The 14,024-nt window shown below is 42.4% G+C and overlaps 1 protein-coding gene across 1 annotated transcript in view; it reads right to left on the bottom strand.

The window, feature by feature from the left end:
- DNER (delta/notch like EGF repeat containing) overlaps positions 1 to 14,024 on the bottom strand; it is a 205,953-nt gene that overhangs the window by 173,762 nt on the left and 18,167 nt on the right. The gene's annotated exons all lie outside the window — the stretch shown is intronic.

Here is a 14,024-nt window from a genome sequence, read left to right as displayed (position 1 = left end):
TTTTTTAGACTGTAGACTGTATATGTGTACAGCTAGTCTTACCTTAATTTTGCATTTTGTTTGACCTATGTATTGCATTTGTAGGCCACATGGGCACTCTAGCAGACAGATTCTGTTTCACAACTCTGATGTTTTACTTTATATTCTTTTTTGCTGATTGGAAAATAAGGTTTCTTTCAGTTTTGTTGATTTTTGTTGAGTTATTTTACATCCCATACATTTCAAGCATCAATGGTATCACAGATTTTTTTTTTTTCTGGGTTTAGCTCTGTGTAAGTTTCAGTTTGAGTGTATTTCTTCTGTATATTAATTTTGGTTTAACCAGTATAATGTTATTGAGATCATTGTCTAACTGAAGAATATGGCAGTGATTACACAAGATGCTTTCAATTTGTTTCAAGTTGCTGGAATATTGTGTTATGAACATCACCTTGGTGTTCTGTTCCATTGTTCCTTTCTTCTTGTATTTCAACATTTCTTTGTGATCCGGATGCATTACTTTCTCTATTTCTTGATTCGGATGGTTGTTTTTGTATCCCTTTCTTTTATATTTTTCTTTCACTTCTTCGCTTTGTCTCTGAAATGTTGAGACTTCAGTGCAATTCCTCTTGAGACATCTGAAGTGACCATCTGGTATGTTGTTTATCCATCTCCTGCAGTAATTGTTATTGGATGGTAGTATGTTGTTTTCATCAACTTGTTTTATGGGAGTTCTTGTTAATTTGTTTCCTTCTTGGATAAAGATCTCCAGGTCTAGGAAGACAACCATTTCATGACCTGATGTGCTGGTAATTTCTAGACCAATTTTGTTAGAATTCATGTGTGCACAAAAATTGTCCAGACTTTCCTGTGTGCCTCTAACGATCTCAGCTTCCGATATGATGTCTGTGTGGGTTATTTTCCCAAACCTGTTCCTTTTCCCAGTAGGCCACCAAGAGATTTGTATATGCAGGTATGTCCCCATTGCGGTTCCCTATGTCTGGAGTTAGAATTTCTTGCCATGCCAAAAATAGTTATTGTGTAATATGAATTCAATTTTTTCCATCAAGAAATGTATTTGTTGTTTTGATATATCGGTTTCAGTTGAAAAGAAGTGTCTAGTAGGTTGGCACCCCAGGGTATGATCAATGCATGTATATAAAGATTTCACATCACTCGTGCAGAGTGTACGAGGGATTCCATTCTGTATTTTCAATTATTTATAATGCATGTAGTGTGTCTTGCAAGTAACGTTTCTTCTCTTTTATTATGGGTTAATTGTGGCGACATTTTAAATGTTAGCAATTTGACCACGTTAGTATTTTGACTGTCTGCCAATACTTGTCGGTATTTTTAATGTCAGGAAATCATACTGAACCGGAATGGACAAGCAGCTATCTCCAGCACCAATTGCTTCTTAAAAGTAGCATCTAGTCTCACCAAGATTTGGGGGGCACCGCACTAGTGCTCTCTGCCTCTCACTCTCGTCCAGAACAATAATTTGTCTAATAAAATTTCTACACCCAGTCCATGTCTCTAAATTGTGACAATGCATCAATCAAGACTGCAAAGCTGAACAAGACAGAGTTTACAGGTGTGTCACCAGGGGCTGACAAGAGTAGAACTGACATTACACAGCATATATTGTATTCATACATAGGCATTTACATCATCCACATTTATAATCATCTGGTAACATAGCACATTGTTAAATATTTCATGAACTTATTTCTGAATAATAGTATCACTGCCAGTAGGTATTACCTTTTTAACATGTAAACTACTTCTGAGCAGTACAAGGTAGTAGGCCAAGATGGTAAATAGTCTAATAAAACACAAGTGTGTATTAGGTGTTTCAGTCTGCCTATTTCTCATTTGCTGTAAACCTCCTGAGACAGCTCTCAGCTGCCACCAGCAACACAGTTCATGTGGGCCCCATGACTTGCTAGTGATTGTAATGGTATGGAATACTTATAATAGTTAAAAAGTTTTACATTATTTAACTCTTTCTTTTACTTACATACAGGAGCATTGCACGGACATGCCTGCATTTTGAATTGAATTATCGTTCAACTTTGCTCAAACAAATGATAGTAGATTTCTGTGTTGCCCTGGTGCATATGTTTGGACGATAGTCTATTGTTTCGTACTTTTGAGTTCTACCGTGATTTTCATTCATAAAAGAGCAAAATCGTCCAAATGGACGATTCGTACATTTCCCTATTAGTATAATGCATTTGCAGTTTATTTCTCTACAGAGTTTTCTAGGACAATTTTGTCTATCATTATTGCCATTTATATGTGATTATATTACATTTGTTAATTTACATACAATGTTTTGTTTAACATTTTTGCCATGCCAATACCACCTGCTTGTACTTAGCGCAATGCTCTATCTGAATACACAACACTGATTTCCTTAAGTAGACTCCTGTTTCCTAAATTCTACAAAATGATATCCTCAAGCCTACATCTATCAGTCTTACTGTTTTGTAGCATGCATCCTTTTGCATTATACATTGTCTGTACTAATTAATATTCTGCTGAGTGCAGTATATTTATATACAGTAACGTGAATGTGGCAAAAGTACATTTGCATACTACATTGAGTATCTCTTCTTAATATTTACCTTGTTTTGGTATGAGTAGGGGAGGCTGGACTGCACACCCTAATCCTAAACATAATAAGAGATGCTACCATGCTGAAACTTGTAGTTCCACAAAGAAAAAAAAAGAGAAAATGCAGATGCACGCTAAGCACTAACGACTGCTAATCAGAATAATACCATAACTGAACATAGTTAACATAACACAAACTCTGAACTATAACATGGAGAACATTTCAGGGGCTTAGCATTTTGGCCCACTTAGTGCGACCATGTGACTTCATCTTTTGGGTCACTAATAGGATATAGGACTTGGACCTTGTATTTACCCGGTTTGTAAAGAGAATACTTTGGCGATACAACATTTAACTCAGCAGTAAAATCTTGCATCATCTTTGCACAGTCCAGAGGTTTTTCATTTTCAGTGTAGTAATTAGTGACATATTTTAAGTAATTGCAGTGATTCTAATTCTATATTACAAACACACAAAGATATTCAGTGTGTCATCATTGAGGGTTCTTATTCAAAGTTGATAATGCGAAAATCCAACAATTAGCTAAACAGTCATTATATAGTGCAATATTCAATGTGGCCGGCGCGAGTGGTTAAACGGCGGGGATCGCAGTAAAGTAGCGATCCTTACTGTTTAACCCCCGTGCCGGTCACTCACCCTATTTTACGTTCCGGGGGAATCCTCGATGTCACATGACAGCAAGGATTCCCTCACCCATAGCGAGGCTATTTTGCATTTAGCCGCGAGTCTCGCTGCTTCTGTGGCCGCATACGGAGCAAGGGGGAATCGGCGTATGCGGGAGGGTCAGTTGAATACTGAGAGGGTGAGCTGTCACAGTGAGCAGGCAGCCCTGCTCACTGTCACAGCTCGCCCACGGCATTGAATATACCCCATTGACTCTTTTTGACTATCTAACTTATTGCTGTTTTTCTGTTAAAATGCTTATATTTACCTTGAAGTTCCTTTTAATTACATGTTCACATTAATGCAGTATAGAAGGCCATAGAACATTACACCCCAACTATATAAAGCAATGTAGTGGTTAAATGCATTTGCTGAATAACAATGACACTATGAAACCTGATGAGGATCCTGGTTCAAATCTCTGTGTCAGCTTCTTGTGACCTTGAACAAGTAATTTAGTCTCCAAGTGACAGGAACCAAAATTACATTGTAAACTCAAGCTGACAGGGAAACTGTGCCCAAACAAATCTGTGTGAGAAATGTGTACATCAAGGTAATCGTCTCCTGTGCATTCAACGTGGTCTCATTCACAAAATACTATGATACAAATTTAATAGGGTCTAAATTTTTTGAGTGTGACAAATACTGAAAAAAAGGGGCGAGTTTGTCCCAAAATACGGACAATGTAACAGCCTGCCAGTTTGGGAGTTAAAGGCTGTTAACCTAGCCCACATTTTGTAGCAGTTACATTTTTTGAGAAAAAAGGAATAAGAGATAGAAACATTTACATTGAATCATCAGCATTGGTGATCAAATGCAATGATCCCTATGGCTATGACAGGAAAAAAAGGGGGTTTTGTCAATCGAACAGATATGGACAGGGGCGGATCCAGGATAAAATGACAGGAGGGGCACCATGATAAAAGAGGGTTTAGGTGGGGGAGGGCCAGTGTTAGTGGTGCCAATGTACATGCTAAGAGAGCGGCAGAGAGAGGGTGGCAATGGGATTAAAAATAGGCCCTGGCATTTAAAGTGCACAGGCCCACCATGGTGACAAAAGTGAAGGATGTAGTTGCGCCGAAGGCGCGCTCTGGAAAAGGAGGTGTGGCCACTCAACAGGGGGCATGTCTTTGAGTCTAGTGTACAACACCATATACAACTTCTACACATTATGCAACAAAATACTAGACCCCATTATACTTGCCCCTTACACATGATGCCAAATGGAATGAGCCAAAATTCAAACAATGCCACATGGATTGTGTCAAAATTTACATAATAACACACGGATTGAGCCAAAATTCACATAATGCCACATGGATTGTGTCAAAATTCACATAATGCCAAATGGATTGAGCCAAAATTCACATAATGCCACATGGATTGTGTCAAAATTCACATAATGCCACACGGATTGAGCCAAATTCATAAAATGCCATATGGATTGAGCCAAAATTCACATAATGCCACATGGATTGAGCCAAAATTCACATAATGCCACACGGATTGAGCCAAAATTTACATAATGCCACACGGATTGAGACAAAATTCACATAATGAGACATGGATTGAGCCAGAATTCACATAATGCCACACAGATTAAGACAAAATTCACAATACGCTTCATAAACAGGGACATTGTCCACCAAAGGCGCGCATTAAACATTTACACCATAATGTCCATTGCACGTTAAGTTACATGGCATGATGTCCATTATGTATTATGCCAAACACCATAATGCCTATTAAAAATTATGCTACATACAGTAAGTGCTGCTTATCAACATGCTCATTGCCAAGGGTTCCATGCTCATTGCCAGATGTTCCATGCTCGTTGCCATGTGGGATTACATGCTCATTGCCAACGGGGAATACATGCTCGTGGTAAATGGGGGACAGCCGCCGCCAGGCAGAAGTGATAGCCACTGACAGTGGCAGAGCCTGGCTGTATTCCGAGCACTGCAGGTCCCAGCTATTTGAAATAATACCCATTTCACACCAGAAAATGCGTTCCCAGGTTGGCCCCTTTTACACCAGCTGTGAGGGGGAGAGAAAACCACCCTTCCCCCCCTTTAACCAGTTATCTCATTTAACCGGCTATATCTTCAGAACTAACTGACCCATTTACAGGAGACAAGTATCATATTGAAGAACTTTTGAGTCGGCTTTGAATGATTTTGGTCCAGTGAAACTGGAACGTTTGGTTCCAGAGTAATCTGCCCTCAAAGAACATGAACAGCCATGAAATTACATTTAAAAAAAAAAAAAAAAACGATTTACATGCTATATCTCTGAAACCGATTGACCGATATGGACTATCCTGGTATCATATTGAAGGCCCAGCGATTTGGAATTGAATGACTTCAACCACAAGCTCCTGTGATGCCAAGGGGGGGGGGGGAACTGGCAACCGTTGGAACCGGGTGGGGGTCGGAATTGACGGGTCCCATATTATCCTATGGGGAAAAAATGTTACAGCTTTGCCAGGCGATATCTCCGGTTCCCGGGGGGCTAGAGACATGGGGCTGGGCTCGTTGGAAAGCTCTGGTCCTCATCTACAAAATGAATGACAGGGGGGGCACATGCCCAGGTGCCCCCCCCCCCTAAATCCGCCACTGGATATGGAGTATTTATTCAATAAAGGTGGACCCTCCTTATATTATATTTCAGAATTAATATTGCCAAGAGGGTGTGCTACCATAGTCACTGGGTAATACAGTATAGACGTACAGGACAGAAAAGTGTGTCTTTTGCTGGTGCACCTTAGAAGAATTAGTACTAATAAAACATGACTTTTAATCAATTTTTATAAAATATTTGCGAAATAAAACCAAACAAGACAAACAGTTGACAACATTTAGTGAGTTAAAATCATCACCTAGTGGGACCCCACTCCCTGGTATCCCTTAGTATTGAATTGGTATTGTGTGGCAAAAAAAACCTATTTATTACAAGATAATAAATAAGATTGTTTGTATGTGTGCGCTTTCACATAATTCACGGTTCTTTTGTATCAAAGTAACAACATATTGTATTGGATACTTTTGGATTCTTTCTCTGCTGTGAAGTCAATCCCCTGCGGATGTAGCATTACTCTCCAACTTACTAGTGCTGGCTATGGTATCCGGAGGCAGTAGCCAATCCATTGATTGGCTATGTGATCCTGCGCTGTCAATCACGGCTTTCCCCACACACTTCTATGGTAAGAAAGATCGTAAAGAAGGCTAATGGCATTATGTGGTTAACCAAAATCTGTGGTTCACCTCAATTAAACTTGCCATTAACAAAAATGAGCCATTTGAGGCAGAGAAAAAAGGTAGCATAAGGACTTCATATTTACTTTGTGGAAAAAAAACTTGCATGTTTGAGAACTTTGGTGGTGATATCTAGTCTTCATTCTAGCACCCTGCTCCTTGAACATTCCTTGCAGTTCCTCCTTCCTGCCTGGGGTGTCACTCTCTGCTGTGGTGTTTCTACAACAGTCTGGTTTGTATCTCACCATTGAGATACAAAGCAGACTGTTCTTGAAGTACCACAGCAGACAGCGACACCCCAGGCAGGAAGGAGGAACTACAAGGATTTTACAAGGAGCAGGGTGCTAGAATGTACACTAATATCTAAAGTCAACATACCAAAACCACAAAAAAACAATCATAAAATTGCAGACAGTTTTCAGTTACCCCAATTTTGCAGGCCCTGCGCTATAAGACTGTGTCCTGGGAGCACATCCTTTTGGTATGCTTGCCCTACCTGTATCAGCCTAGCACACACACATTATTACTCTTGACTCCCAGGGACTGTGAATATTACAAAAGAGAAATGTCTACTATTCTTGGCTTGAAAATGCACATACACAGTGTGAAGGACATTATTAATTTATATCTCTTGGCTGGTGCATCAGGGCTCCCGCAAGACATATATGCATCTGATCACTTGTCAGACACTTGTAAAAACAGCGGTTCATTTCCATTATATACACAGCGCTTCAGGCATTCCAGCTCTGACACAAGAATGGTATGTTCAGCAGGTCATTCATTTATTTATTTTAAGAAGATTAGTACATTCTTCAGATGCTTATTTGGTTGTCTTAAACAATCTCCTGCTTCATTAAATGCTGTTACGAAATGAGTTAGAAGACCTGGAAACATAATTGAGACATATGAGGACAGAGAAGGAGGAATTGTAACATGGTGGTTAGCATGTAATGCGGCAGCATGAGGCTGTGTCACTGCAAGTCTTGGGTGTGTTGGGAAGCATGACGCTGTGTCATTGCAGGTCTTGGGTGTAGGGCAGCATGAGGTCAGGGAATTAATACAGTAAAATGATTTATTGCTGCAAAAGTGTGAATTAGTATTACTTATTGTGCTTGTCAAACAATGGTAATGATAAAAGTGGCATTGTGTATTTTATATTGCACACCACACTAAGGTAAATGTGTAGGTAGATTTGTAGATGGCTTTGTGGCACTTTGTCACAGTGAGTAAGCACATCTAAGTTAGCCAAGCGTATTCAGGAACAGTCTGATCCACGTGTTTTAGTGGAAACTGCATTGGATGAAAAAAAAAACAGCCAAAAACATCCACAATTGATTAGGGAAATTCAAGAGTTGAACACAAATCATGAGTATATACTTCTGCAGCCCATTCTTAATGGCAACATCCAGACAATGTTGACATGTTATACCCCATTTATACCGCAAATGCCAGAGTCTGCAAGTTCCCCGTGTGATGTCGGTGATGTCACACAGGGGCAGGGCAGAGCGACTGCGTATCAACAAGGGGCGTGGAGGAGGCAGCACTAAAGCTGCCCATACACGCTGCTAAGCGTGCTGAGCCGATGTGTGCTTTGAGGTGCGCGCTTCTGCGCACCTCATCGCAAAGTACAAAAAGTATGTGCTTGCACATACTTTTTGTACTTAGGTTTCATCAAATTGCATCGCATTGCATGCACAACGCATGCACATGCAATGCAATGCAATGTGATCCCTGCTATTGCAGCCCACAACGCACGCCCGCATCGGGACGTGTATGGGCTGCTTTAGAGCTGACAGCACTTCCTCCTCCATACTTTGAACGGGACCCATTCAAACCGCACCCTACCTTTGGAAGATCCCGGGAGCAACCCTGGTAGCTACAAGGGTTGAAATGCCGGGGCATGGCTTCTGTGATTTTGGCCCGGGATCCATTCACACCAGCACTACACCCGTGTTGTTCCCTGGGGCAACTGGAAAAAAAGGCTGCTGTGAATGGGGTATTGGTAATGTGATGTGACTAGGATGCACCAGGAGACTATGCTGATTAATTTGAAATGCAACAGTTGTTTGTATATTGTGTGTGACTGAGTCGGTATACGAAGAAGAACAGATCTTGTATTGGAAAAATAGGTAATGTTCAGATTCAGACTCACAAATAAGTGTCATAAATCAAATCAATCAACCAACACAGTCTCCTTGTGCATCCTTGTCACATCACAGGAGACTATGACACATTTGTTCACTAAAAAGATACCTGAATAAAATAGTCTCTCAGGACGGGATGCGGTCATTCGTCAGACTGCATTTAGGTCTACAGTCATTAGGTCGACCCCACTAGGTCGACTGGCAGGAAGGTCGACCTGACTTAAAGTCGACATGGGCCAAGGTCGACATGACTTAAGGTCGAATTTGCATAAAGGTCGACATGAGGAAGGTCGACTGGTCATAAGGTCGACATGGGTTTTTCACTGTTTTTTGAGCCGACATGTGCCGACAGGCGGTATTTCATGCCCTACCATCCACTAGGGCGTGGTGGGAGAATAAAATAGTGTGCCGAGCGCAGCGAGGCACCGTGCCCGAAGCATTGCGAGCGAAGTGAGCGATGCGAGGGTCCGATTCTCATTGCCAACTGTGTCCATGTCGACTGTGTCGACATTCGGATCAAAAAAACAGTGAAAAACCCATGTCGACCGTATGACCAGTCGACCTTCCTCATGTCGACCTTTATGCAAATTCGACCTTAAGTCATGTCGACCTTGGCCCATGTCGACCTTAAGTCAGGTCGACCTTCCTGCCAGTCGACCTAGTGGGGTCGACCTAATGACTGTAGACCTTAATGCAGTCTGACGAATGATCCCATTCCCTCAGGACCTGGTGCGCCGAGAGGGGCTGTTTGGTGTGACTGCACCAATGATACATGAGGACACCTATGGATGGTTAACTCAGCCTCAAACTGTTTTCACATGCATAGAAACCTTCCAGACACACCTTGCAGAAGCTCAGACATATATAGTGTGTGGCTGCAGGGGACTGGGGATGTGGCTGCACACTACACAGATCTGCTCAACTGCATTTGATTATCATTTATTATTTTCATATAGCTATAAATCTCATTATTTTACGCAAGATAAAATAGCTCAACGAGTAGGGTGTGTGAGTAGACTGCAACAGGTTATGGGTTGGATTCCTGGGTATGGCAGTATGTTATATTATAACTGAATAAAAATAAAAAGAGTGCAAGCATGTGGTATAAAGAGGATTGATGTCCAAATCCATTTTATTGCAGTGTTCTAAAAATGTGTGTGTGTCTATATTAGGAAAGCCATTCCCGGGGCATTTTTTTCAATCCCGGAATTCGGGATTGAAAAATGTCCAATTTCGGGATTCCCGGGATTGGCTTCCCTACTATTAAAAACCCGCCTCGGCCGCCCTGCATATTTACTTACAGATGCGTGGTGCCGCCGGGTGGGTGGGTGGGCGAGCCGGGGTGATGGAGCCCGGGCTGGTCCGCTGGTGGGCAGGTGTGCCGGCAGGTCTGCTGCTGGGCGGGCGGGCTGGTCCGCTGCTGGGTGGGCTGGTCCGGGGACAGGACGGAGGCAGACAGCCTGTGCGGCCTGCGCAGCGTGACCTATGACGTCGTCCCATGTTGCCCGGGATGGGAGAAGCCGGGCAGCTGCTCGGCACCCGCTCAGACGCTGCCCGGCATTAGACTGCGCATGCGCAGTCTAATCCCGAAATCCCGTGATTGGAAACTGCAATCCCAGGATTGAAATTCCGGCGTTTTGAAATCCCATGATCCTGCGGATCCCGATCCCAGGATTGGCCACCCTAGTCTGTATAATATGGGAAGGGGCATCATAGCATGGGCTTTTTCATGGATCAGTTTTGTCATGTCCCTTCCCCACGATGGCATGTACTTTATGGCCCTTTTGGAAAAATATGGGGAGCACAACTCTCTTTCTGGCACAGGGCACCAAAAAGTCTGCAATCGAAGGATTGTCTCATAGGTGGTGCACTGAAGAGGTCAAAATAGTAATGATAAGAATAAAAAGTAACTTTTATTCTTTATATACTAAAAAATCAGCGAAATATAAAACAAACAGGATAAGTGAGAAAATGTAAGAAAAAAAGTGTATTAAAAAGAATATGAAATCTTGATGTGGCGAGGCTCCAGTGTACACTGAAACAAACACAATTTAACTAATATTTAATTTTTGCTCAAAGGGGTAGTGAAAATAATTACGATACTCTACGGCAGCGGTTCTCAAACTGTGGGTTCAGACTGGGTCCCAACCTTCTCAGCATTGGGTCGCGACTCCATGTTGCTGACCATCAGGCTGATGACTTTTCTAATATCAGTCAGTGATTCAAGGAGTCTGAAAAATCTGTTGAATTGTCTGTTATTTTAGACTCTTCCCATCATTTTGTGCGGCCACAATGCTGCCATGCATGTGATGTCTGCTGACCACACATGTGATGTGATGACCTTCTGCAGACGCTGGACTCCGGAGGGTAAGTTTTGGAAAAAATGGGTGCAATGTGTACAGCGTTGACCCCGGCGGGACTGAGGGTCCCGTGTGCACCACGCACACTGCATCCATTATAGATAGGCCACCTGGGCTGCCCTTTGTACAGAGCCCAGATCGGGCTGAGGCAGTGAAATAGGCCAGGACTCAGACCTGGAGGATGCAGGGAGAAACCTACACCTCTGACACTGCACCTCTGGAGCTACATAGGGGACATGAGACTGGGTGACTCTATACAAACTAGCAAGGATAATCAGGGGCCAAGCAGTGAGATGGGTGTGGTATAATCGGTCGACAATGTCTAGGTCAATACCAAAAGGTCAACATGCACAAGGGTGACAGTGACAAAAGGTCGACACAAAGAAAAGATTGAATTTTTTTGGTGTCAACATCTGGGCATGTGGACCCCCAAATATTGTATCACGTTCACTCCCCATGCTTCGGGCCAGGTGCCCTGCTCTGTTACCGCTGTGCTCGGTACTTTCCTACTCCAGAAGGAGCCAAGAGGTATGGAAAAGTCTGAAAAAGTTTTTTTTAAAAATCTTGTTGACCCTTACTATCGGCCATAGCCCTATCAAATATTTTCTTGCGTCGACCATATGGTGTCAATGTATTGACTGTCAACCTATACCCAGTGAGATAGTGCCCTGCATGATCCCTAAAAAAATGCCTAAATGGGTCACTTAACATTTTCTGCAAATTGCAATTCGCTGAAATTCACAGAGCGCATAAAAATAAAATAGCAAATGTGGCAAAAGTATTTGACACATAGGGATATTCAATCCTTGCCAATTTTTTCCGACAAATGAAAATCGGCACTTTAAATCAGAAAAATTGCCAGGGTCGGTAAAACAGGTAGATTGGCCAATAACTCTTCGATCCATGTGTTTTAGTCAAAAATGCGTCCGTTTTCAACTATTGATTTGACTTTTTATCAAAGTAGAAACTGCATCCGAAAACGCATCAAAGAGGAATGTTCGTAATTGAATACCAAAGAATGCAATGTTTTTTTAACCAGCTATCAATATTTCTGGACTTTTCCTTCCAAAACTCCTCTATCTTCATACAGTAGGTTTCCTTGCATTGACTGGATGTTTCAATTCTTCTCATATATTTTCAAGAGCATAGTTGCCGAACCTCCCATAAACTGCAGAAGAGTCCCATTTGAGGTTCTTATCTCCTGTTGCCTTGCATCATAAATCAAATCTCCCTTATTGTTTACCACAGACAAAAGACATGATTCAGAGCTTATCAGTGAATTCACCAATTGAGAAATTATCGAATGACTGCACATGCGTACCCTATGCATCACCCATTTACAAACATATGGATCGTAATTCAAAGTGGCCAGAGGTTGACTGACAGGAATCTGGGATTAAGATGTGGTAACTGGACGATTTCTTGGAGTGGCGAAAAAATGCAAGCGTGCCCACTCGTTTTTAAGGAGGGTCTGTGACATTAGGGATTACCACTTCCATTCTGTCTCAGTCGCAAATTAAGGGTAGGGTTAGACCTAATCACATTTGCATTACAGTGCAAGGCAATTTAGGACAAGTGCATGGTAAATAAAGACAGTTGCATCAGGGGACAGGACACATGCAATTATTAGGGTGGCAGATATGGCAGATATATCTATTCTAAAAAACGCATAAGGAGAGAGGGTTATGCTCTTGAGAGCTTAAACCCGTTTCCCATTGTTCCCCAGTCCCAAGTCATTCTCCAAACAAATACATCTGAGATCATTTGCTTTTTTTGTATTATTTTATTTGCAGTAAGCTTATTGTATGTGTTTTTATTGCTACGGTATTTAAACTTTTTTTACAAAATGGCAATAAAAAACTGCATTTGTTACGACGCGATTTTAGAGCTATTTTTAGCCTTTTTCCCGACAATTAAAAAATCGCGTCCATCGCATGCCTTAAGTTAATGCAACGCGACCGACGCGATTTAACAATGAATGCATTGTATTCAATGTCATATTCCTATGTAAAATCGGGTCCATTGTATGCCATTATAATGGCATACAATGCGACCGATGCGATGGACCCGATTTTACATAGGGAACAATGTTAAATGGCCCAATGGACCCGATTTTTGATTGTATACCCACCCTGATGGGAAATTTACATGACAAATGCCCCCCATTGTTAACACCTCCCCACGATGAACGCCAACCCGAAGCGTGGTGAGCGCAGCGAGCCCCACGAGGGGACGCGTAATACCTGTGAAGTAATGCGCGTGCACTCGCCACGCTTCGGGCTCGGTGGCTCGCCACACTATATAAAATCAACTCCACGCCGATGTGGATAGTGGGGTATGAAAAGGTCGGAGGACGCGTACCACCTCCCCTCGCTGGCTCGCTGCGCTCGCCACGCTTCGGGTTGACATTCATCATGGGGTGGCGTTAGCAAGGGGGGGCATTTCACCCATCAGGGTGGGGATACAATGAAAATTGGGCTCTGGGGGGGCATTTAACATTGGGGCCAATGTAAAATCGGGTCTCAGGGACCATTTTACATTGGTTCCAATGCGATTTGGTTGCATGCGATGCGATCGACGCAATTTTTTGGGACCCGATGGATACAATTTCCATCGCTGGCGCCGTGCTAGGAAACAAGTACCCTGCATTTTTTATGTAAACACATGAAATGATTCTAAACCAAAAGCAAAGTGGCCACATGTGACTAATACCCCTTTCACATCACACCTTATTACCGGGTTCATGGCAGTTTCCTGCTGTTTAAGTCTGGTAATTGGTGCGATCTTAAAGGCATTACTGAGTCCAGCCATCCGGTAGCAACAAAGCATTACGAACCGGTAAAAAAAAGAAGGGTTCTTACCGATTCGTTGCCATGTTGCTTTGCAGTGTGAACGGGTTAATCGGGTCAAGCAACCCATTTCCCGTTCACACTAATGGGGGAGGCAGCGATTGGAGCAGCGTCAGCTCTGAGCGCTGCCTCCT

Source organism: Crinia signifera, chromosome 3 (assembly GCF_055691185.1).
Source record: "Crinia signifera chromosome 3, ASM5569118v1, whole genome shotgun sequence".
NCBI lineage: Eukaryota > Metazoa > Chordata > Amphibia > Anura > Myobatrachidae > Crinia > Crinia signifera.
This window is presented reverse-complemented; position numbering and strand designations above follow the sequence as displayed.